This window comes from Myotis myotis, unplaced genomic scaffold (assembly GCF_014108235.1).
Source record: "Myotis myotis isolate mMyoMyo1 unplaced genomic scaffold, mMyoMyo1.p scaffold_m19_p_8, whole genome shotgun sequence".
NCBI lineage: Eukaryota > Metazoa > Chordata > Mammalia > Chiroptera > Vespertilionidae > Myotis > Myotis myotis.
The window spans coordinates 84,743,186-84,751,329 of NW_023416390.1; the positions used below are offsets into that span (position 1 = coordinate 84,743,186).

At 55.2% G+C, this 8,144-nt stretch overlaps 1 pseudogene; it reads left to right on the forward strand.

The window, feature by feature from the left end:
• Positions 1–559: 559 nt before the first annotated feature.
• LOC118661703 lies at positions 560–1,527 on the forward strand (annotated as a pseudogene).
• The last annotated feature ends 6,617 nt before the right edge of the window (positions 1,528–8,144 follow it).

Below are 8,144 nucleotides of genomic sequence, written 5' to 3' on the forward strand. Positions count from 1 at the left end.
GAACCTGGGAGTACCTCAGTTTCCTCATCTGTAAAATGGGGCTGATGGTAATGGAACCCCCCTCTGGGTTTGCGATAGGAGATGATACTTGTCAGGACATACATGACAGAGCCTGGCACCTGTAAGGCCATGTGTGACCCCTCATTATTTGTCTCCCAAGAAGAAAGGGCCCTAAGGCAAAATAGGGGAGTGGGTGACTCCTTGAGCAGGGTGGGGAACGCCCAGCCCAAGGGCCGTGTAAGGCCCGGGAAATCATTTGGTCTGGCCCTGCCAGGGCATTAGGGATGCGTTAATGAAATGTTTGACCAAATATAGCAGGCTAATTTTTAAGTTGATAATTTTGTATGGCAAGCAAATTATGTTATACATATCCAAATGGGGAGGGCAGGCGCCGGTAGTGACGTAGCCGGGCTGAGCCAGCGCTGCGGACAGAGCGCAGGCTCTCCGTGGGGTCCGTGCCTGCCAGCCGGTGCCGCCGGCGTCCCAAGTTCGGAGCCCTGCGCAGGCCCTGCTGCCCGGGCACTGCCATGTCTGCCACCAGCCATGCGGCCGCGCAAAGATGAGAGTGATTCGCGTGGGTACCCGCAAGAGCCAGCTGGCACGCATACATACGGACAGTGTGGTGGCAATGCTGAAAACCTTAAACCCAGGCCTGCAGTTTGAAATCATTGCTATGTCCACCACAGGGGACAAGATTCTTGATACTGCACTCTCTAAGATCAGAGAGAAGTTTACCAAGGAGCTGGAGCACGCGTTAGAATGAAGTGGACCTGGTCGTTCACTCCCTGAAGGACCTGCCCTCTGTGCTTCCTCCAGGCTTCACCACTGGAGCCGTCTGCAAGCGAGAGAACCCCTATGATGCTGTTGTCTTTCACCCAAAATTTGTTGGGAAGACCCTAGAGACCTTGCCAGAGAAGAGTGTGGTGGGAACCAGCTCCCGGCGAAGAGCAGCCCAGCTGCAGAGGAAGTTCCCACATCTGCAGTTCAAGAGCACCCGGGGAAACCTCAACACTCGGCTTCAGAAGCTGGACGAGCTGCAGGAGTTCAGTGCCATCATCTTGGCTGCGGCGGGCCTGCAGCACATGGGCCGGCAGAACCGCATGGGGCAGATCCTGCACCCCGAGGAATGCGTGTACGCTGTGGTCGGGGGCCCTGGGCGTGGAAGTGCGAGCCAAGGACCGGGACATCTTGGACCTGGTGGGCATGTGACACCATCCCAAGACCTTGCTTTGCTGCATTGCCAAACGAGCCTTCCTAAAGCACCTGCTGTACCTGATTGGAGGAGTCTGGAGTCTGGATGGCTCGGAGAGCAGGCAAGAGACCAAGCAGGCCACCATCCACGTCCCTGCCCAGCATGAAGATGGCCCTGAAGATGACCCACAGTTGGTGGGCATCACTGCCCAGAACATTCCACAAGCAGCCCAGCTGGCTGCTGAGAACGTGGGTACCAGCCTGGCCAACCTGTTGCTGAACAAAGGAGCCAAGAACATCTTGGAGGTCATACGGCAGCTTAATGATGCCCACTGACGGGTCTGTGGTGGGCTGCTGCTGCCCAGGCCGGCCCCCTAGGCCTCAGGGGCCTGAACTGCAGGGTCAGACTTCCAGGGACGGCCTTGCCTGCTCAGTAGGTGGGGGCCTCATCTCTTTAGAGCCCAAGCCTTTGAAATGTAATCGACTCTGCTAATACGCCAGCTCTGGAGGTGCCTTTGTTTTGGTGGGCTTGCAGGGAAGAGGACAAACAAAGCCCTTTACTCCTTCAGAGGCTGGGAACTGCCCAGAGCGCTTCTGGAACCTCCTTGTTTCTGCCGCCATCGTTCTCATTTCACCTCCAACAGCAAATTGTCTCCCAGGGACATTAAATTAAAATAAATAAATACATAAATATCCAAATGGGCCTGGCCGGTGTGGCTCAGTGGTTGAGCGTCAATCTATAAACCAAGAGGTCACAGTTCGATTCCCCGTCAGGGCACATGCCCAGGTTGTAGGTTCAATCCCTGATCGTGCAGGAGGCAGCCAATCAAGGAGTCTCTCTCATCATTGACGTTTCTATTGCTCTCTCCCTCTCCCTTCTTCTGTAAAATCAATAAAAAAATATTTAAAAGGAAAATATCCAAATGGCCCTTGGCAGAAAAAAGGTTCCCCACCCCAGCGTTAGGGGATCTTGGTCTTTCTGATTCCCCAACCTAAAGAAAATGTGTAGACAGAGTTAGTAAACTCTCAACAAAGAACCATGGCAGGCCACCCCGTAGAGGCTAAGATTCTAGCACCCAGTTCCAATGTGTGGCGGAGGTTCCCTCACCACCAACAAGCAATGCGTGGACAGCAGCTGGGTTTCCTGCAACTCAGCTCAGTTCTGACACTGAACCTAGAAATAGCGCCAAATTAAGCACCCAGTCCAACGAGATTGCCCTCCACGTCAGATGCCAACCAGCCCAGATGTTACCTGCGCTCTGGCTGAGCGGCTAGAGATCGGAGATTTATGGATGCCACCACCACCCTGGGTTCCGTAAACTTGCTGAGGCAACTCACACAACTCAGAAAACCCCTCTTCTCACTAGATTACCGATTCATGGCAAAGGATATAATATGAATCAACAGCAGAAGAAGAGATGCATAGGGTGAGGCCCAAACAAAGGGACTCCGTCCTCGAGGAGCTGGGCCCAGGTGGCAGCCCGAGGAAGCTATCTGGGTCCCCAGCCTGCAAACTCTCCGAAGCCCCCAGGTGGGCTCTCATGGAGGCTTCAGTGCACAGTCCTGCCTGAAGGAATCATTGGCCGCTGGTGACTGATTCAACCCCAGCCTCCTGCTCCCCAGGAATCGGGTGGGGCTGAAAGTTCCAGCCCCAGTTCAAGGGCCAACCAGCCCCTCTTAGGTGCTTTCCAAAAGTCACTCATTAGCATAGCAAACCCAGTTGTGGGAAGGGGCCTGTTATGAATAATGAGACCATCTCCCCTTTATGACTCAGGCCTTTTCAGGAACTCAGGGAGGAGGAGACACTAAGTATTAGAACCAGAGATGCTCCCACTGCTCTCATCACTCAGGGCGTTCCAGGGGTTTGGGGAGCTGCAAGCCAGGAGCCACGAGGGAAGACCGAATAAACATGGAGAATATATTGTGGTTACCTGAATGAGCAAATACATATTTCTTATAAGTCACAAATTTCAGGGGCGGTGAGAGGCAGGACCCCTCCTGCAAGCCTAGCAGCAAGCAGAGAGCACCCACACTTTCTGGGACCAGGGCTTCTTGGATGTCAGGGGCTCCTGCATCCCTGGCCTGCCACGCAGTGGCCTGCTCCCCACCATCCCCGGGGCTTACGTGGCTCTGTCTCCATGCCCCCAGGCCCCTGGCGTGAACACAGCTGCTCCCTTTCCCTGACCCCCGACCCCTGACCCCCGAAGCATGGTAACTACCATGCTTGTTGTTTTTTTAAAAAAGGGAACAATAGAGCAAAATGGAGTCATTTTTGCTAAGCCATCATCACCAAACCAATACTTAGTACCTAACTCAATGGTGGCTGAATTTTAAGCCAGTCAGTCTAGATTGAACTCCCTGGTCGCTCTTGTGAGGGAATCTGCCTGATAAAATTCCCTCCTTTCCCCTGAGGAGAGGTCTCCCGGCCTGAAATAACCCCCTCCACTCACTTCTTAGTCCCACCTCTTTCTGCCCATGAAAACCTTCCCTGTACAATCCCTCAGAGCATCCTTCCAGTTGCCAGAAGGGCTGCTGCCCCATCATGAATTGTTCAATAAAGCCAATTAGATCTTTTTCTTCTCTTTTTAGGCCAACTTGATCTTGACATTTACTCCATTGAATCTTGTTCTTCAACACAAGGCAGGCGGCCAAGATAGGAGTTTGCTGAAGTCTGGGACACGGTGCGTAATGGACACGTGGGGCTGGAAACGATCCTAGCGGGATGTCCACACACGGGTTAGAAAGAAGGGCCTAGATCCGCCGGCTTCCAGTTCCCCTTTCTTTCCAGATCCTCTTTCCGTCTGGCTGTGAACTCTGGCTCCTCACACTTCTCTCCCAGCTTTCCCGAAGGTTAAAAATCCTGGTTTTTAAAATGCAGGACAATTTCTTTCCCGTGTGTGTCTGGTCCCCCTGCCCCAGGTGTGAGGCGAGGGATTAGTGCAGAGTCTGCCTTTCATGGTGAAATAGTTACTTAACGGTGGTGTCCCAAAGAGGCAGACCTCTCTCTCTCTCTCTCCCTCTCTCTCTTTCTCTGTCTCTCTCTCTCCCCTTCCCCCCCTCCTTCTCTCCCTCCCTCCCTCCCTCCCTCAGAAGAACTCTGCCTTCCTCCTTGAGCCTTGCCCAAGTGGTTCCAATTATAGCCTGTATTTTATTTTTTTATGTGTTTTTATTGATTTCAGAGAGGACGGGAGAGGGAGAGAGAGATAGAAACATCAATGATGAGAGAGAATCATTGGTTGGCTGACTCCTGCACGCCCGACACGAAATTGAGCCAGAAACCCAGGCATGTGCCCAGACAGAGAATCGAACCGTGACCTCCTGGTTCCCAGGTTGATGCTCAACCACTGAGCCACATCAGCCAGTCTAGCCTGTATTTTAAAAATAACACAATTCTTTTTAAAGAAACATCCACATGTACCGACATGAAAGAGATGGAGCTGCCCACTGCATGGGGAAGAGCCCTGAGAAGAGCAGGGTGGGGTCTGCGGCTCAGGCCTGCTCGTGCCTGTGACTGGGACAGGCCAGCCTTACGTCCCTGTGTTCTGGATGCTGACATCGGAGGGCTGGAGACTGCCCAGCAAAGAAGGCATCACAGGCAACATGGCTCTGAGCGGCCTCAGGCCAGAGAGACAGAAAGCTTCCCCTCTCCTGCCCTCCCCCGCTCCCTACCCCCTGCCTGCCCCACCCCTTCCTTCCCCACTCCCCACAGGGCTGCCACCCCGCAGGGCAGGGCTGTATGGACAGCCAGGCTCTGTGCGGGGCCGGGTGAGTGCCACTCAGGCCTGGGCGCCTTTCTTGCTGAGGGAGAGGCACTGAGTGGTGGTTTCTCCCAGGTCCAGGGTTTCGCATCTCTGTTGGCAAATATCACATGTGAAAGCTTTTGTTCAGGGGTTGATCTGTCAAATGGGCGTTGGTGTTGAAGCTGCTTTACCCTGATCCAGTGAATACGTGCTCAAAGCTATTACAGATCCGCAGCTGAGACAAAAGCACTGTGAGACAAACTTACCCTTATGGTGTGATGATATCTGATATCTTAATTTCATTCTGCTCCATTTCATTCTTTTTTTTTTTTTCATTAGAGAGAGAGAGAGAGAGAGATCAAGCTGTTACCTCCCGTATGCACCCCTACTAGGGATTGAACCCCAAACCTGGAATGTATCCTGACTGGGAATCGAACCTGCCATCTTTCGGGTGTGCGGGACCACGCTCAGCCAAGTGAGCCACACTGGCAGGGCCATTTCATTTTTTTGTGTGTTTTGTTAATCCTCAGCCGAGAATATTTTTTCCATTGATTTTAGAGAGAGTGGAAGGGGAGAGACAGAGAGAGGGCGAAACATTGATGAAGAGACACATCGATTGGTTGCCTACTGCATACGCCTGACCGGAGCCAGGGATCCAGCCTGCAATCAAGGTACGTGCCCAGGTTTCAGGTTCAATCCCCAGTCGGGGTGCATAGGGGAGGTAGCAGATCTCTCTCTCTCTCTCTCTCTCTCCCTCTCATGAAAAAAAAAAGAGAATGAAATGGAGCAGAATGAAATTAAGATATCAGATATCATCACACCATAAGGGTAAGTTTGTCTCACAGCGCTTTTGTCTCAGCTGTGGATCTGTAATGGCTTTGACCACGTATGCCCTGGATCAGGGTGAAGCAGCTTCAACACCTTCGGCTTATGCCCATTTGACAGACCAACCCCCAAACAAAAGCTTTCACATGTGATATTTGCCAACGGAGACGCGAAACCCTGGACCTGGGAGAAACCACCACTCAGTGCCTCTCCCTCAGCAAGAAAGGTGCCCAGGCCTGAGTGGCACTCACCCGGCCCCGCACAGAGCCTGGCTGTCCATACAGCCCTGCCCTGCGGGGTGGCAGCCCTGTGGGGGAAGTGGGGAAGGCAGGGGTGGGGCAGGCAGGTGGTTAGCGGGGGAGGGCAGGAGAGGGGAAGCTTTCTGTCGCTCTGGGCCTGGTGCCGCTCGGAGCCATGTTCTGAGGACGGGCCCCATGCTGCCTGTGATGCCTTCTTTGCTGGGCGGTCTCCAGCCCTTCGATGTCAGCATCTGGAACGCAGGGATGTGAGGCTGGCCTGTCCCAGTCACACAGCCACAAGCGGGCCTGAGCCGCAGACCCCACCCTGCTCTTCTCAGGGCTCTTCCCCACGCAGTGGGCAGCTCCATCTCCTTCATATCGGTACATGTGGACACCATCCCATTCCCACCGCTGCACACTGGCATTCTCAGCTGGGAAATGGGCGGGGGGGGGGGGGGGGCTTGCTAGAAGGTGCTGAAGTTGTCAGGGATGAAGGGGAGCCCAGGGCAGGCAAGAGCTGCTCAATAGCAGCAGGATGGCCCGAGCTGGTTTGGCTCAGTGGATAGAGTGTCGGCCTGAGGACTGAAAGGCCTGGGTTCGATTCCCATCAGGGCACATGCCCAGGTTGTGGGCTCGATCCCCAGTAGGGGGCATGCAGGAGGAGCCGATCCATGATTCTTTCTCATCATTGATGTTTCTTTCTTTCTTTCTCTCTCTCCCTCTCCCATCCTCTCTGAAATCAATACAAATATATTTTTTAAAAAGCAGCAGGACGGCCAGGCAGCGGATGAGGTGGCCGTGTCCAGCAGAGGGAGGTGACAGCCCTTGGCCCCGGCCCGTGTGCTCTCCGGCCCCTGCTCTGGTAGGGCCTCTGCCCAAGAGGGTTTGAGACCGGAGCCCAGGGGCCCGTTTTTCAGAGCATGTGCCAGGGTGAAGCCCCCTCGCATGAGAGGGCAGAGCCTCGGGGCGGGGGGGCCGGGGGGGGGGAGCAGGTCAAGAATGGCATTCCAGCCCTGACTCCAGGGGGTCCAGGTAAAGATGCCCGAGCTCAGAGTCACAGCCTCAAATACACTCTTGAGGGGCAGGGTCCATGTCTCTGCTCTCTCCCTTCCCAAGGACCCACAGCCCTGCCCACCCCGTTTACCCCTCAGTGCACCATGCATCTGAGAGCCTGGGGCACGCTCCTCCCCACCGCGCATTAGCCTGGCGGTGGCTAATGCTTCAGCAGCCGCTCGCCTCACTAATGGCAGGGGAACCGACCATCCCCATCCCCCCACCCTCCTCCACCCCCGGCTGAGTGCTCTGCCTGCCCACCTCTGCCCTGCTTGGGCAAGAAGCCCGGCGCTGCCCCACAGCCACGCTCACCACACTGCCCTTGGCTCCCGCTCCCGTTTGCCCTCTGCCAAGGGCGTGGGCCTCTGCTGTGGGGCTGGCATCTTATTTGGCCCATCATTGCACCTGGTCCCTGTGTGAGAAGCCGGGGAAGCACAGAGTTGCCTTATTTCACTTGGGGAGCCAGTCGAACTCCGAAGTGAATGCTGCTGGGGAAGAAGCCGGGTGCCCCGAGGTTGAGGGGCGGAGACTGGCTGCTGGGCCTGGAGACCCTGTTCTGGCGCCGGTGCCCCCGGACTGCCCGGCCCCTGCCAGCTCAGCCATGCCTTCTGCCACCACCGCCCCGGCCTCAGTGGTGTTGTCCCTCCACACTGTGCTGGCCGGTACCCAGGCCGGAGAACAGGCGGGCTATGTGGGTCTCGGAGCCCATCAGCCTGTCACCCCCTACAAAAGTGACTTTGCTTTTGAGGCTGAAATCATTCTAACACAAGCTCCTATACCACCTACCAGGAGGTTATGGCCTCTGGAGAATACCTGCCCCACCCCTACCACCATTCTCTCTGAGTATTTCCCAGAAAACTCTCCAAGTAAGGCCCTTCCTCCAGCCTCTGCCCCGCCCCTTACCAATGATCAGCGAGACGGCCACAGGCCACATGCCCACTTGTGTGGGCATAGCTCTCTCCACTGAGGACCACGAATGCCCCCACTTGCTCTAGAGAGGGAATGCGATCCCTGATTGGCCCCAGCATGAGCAGGCCCGGCTATGACTCAGAGCTGAATCTCCCTCAAAGCTCAGAGTCAACCCAAATCCAGAACT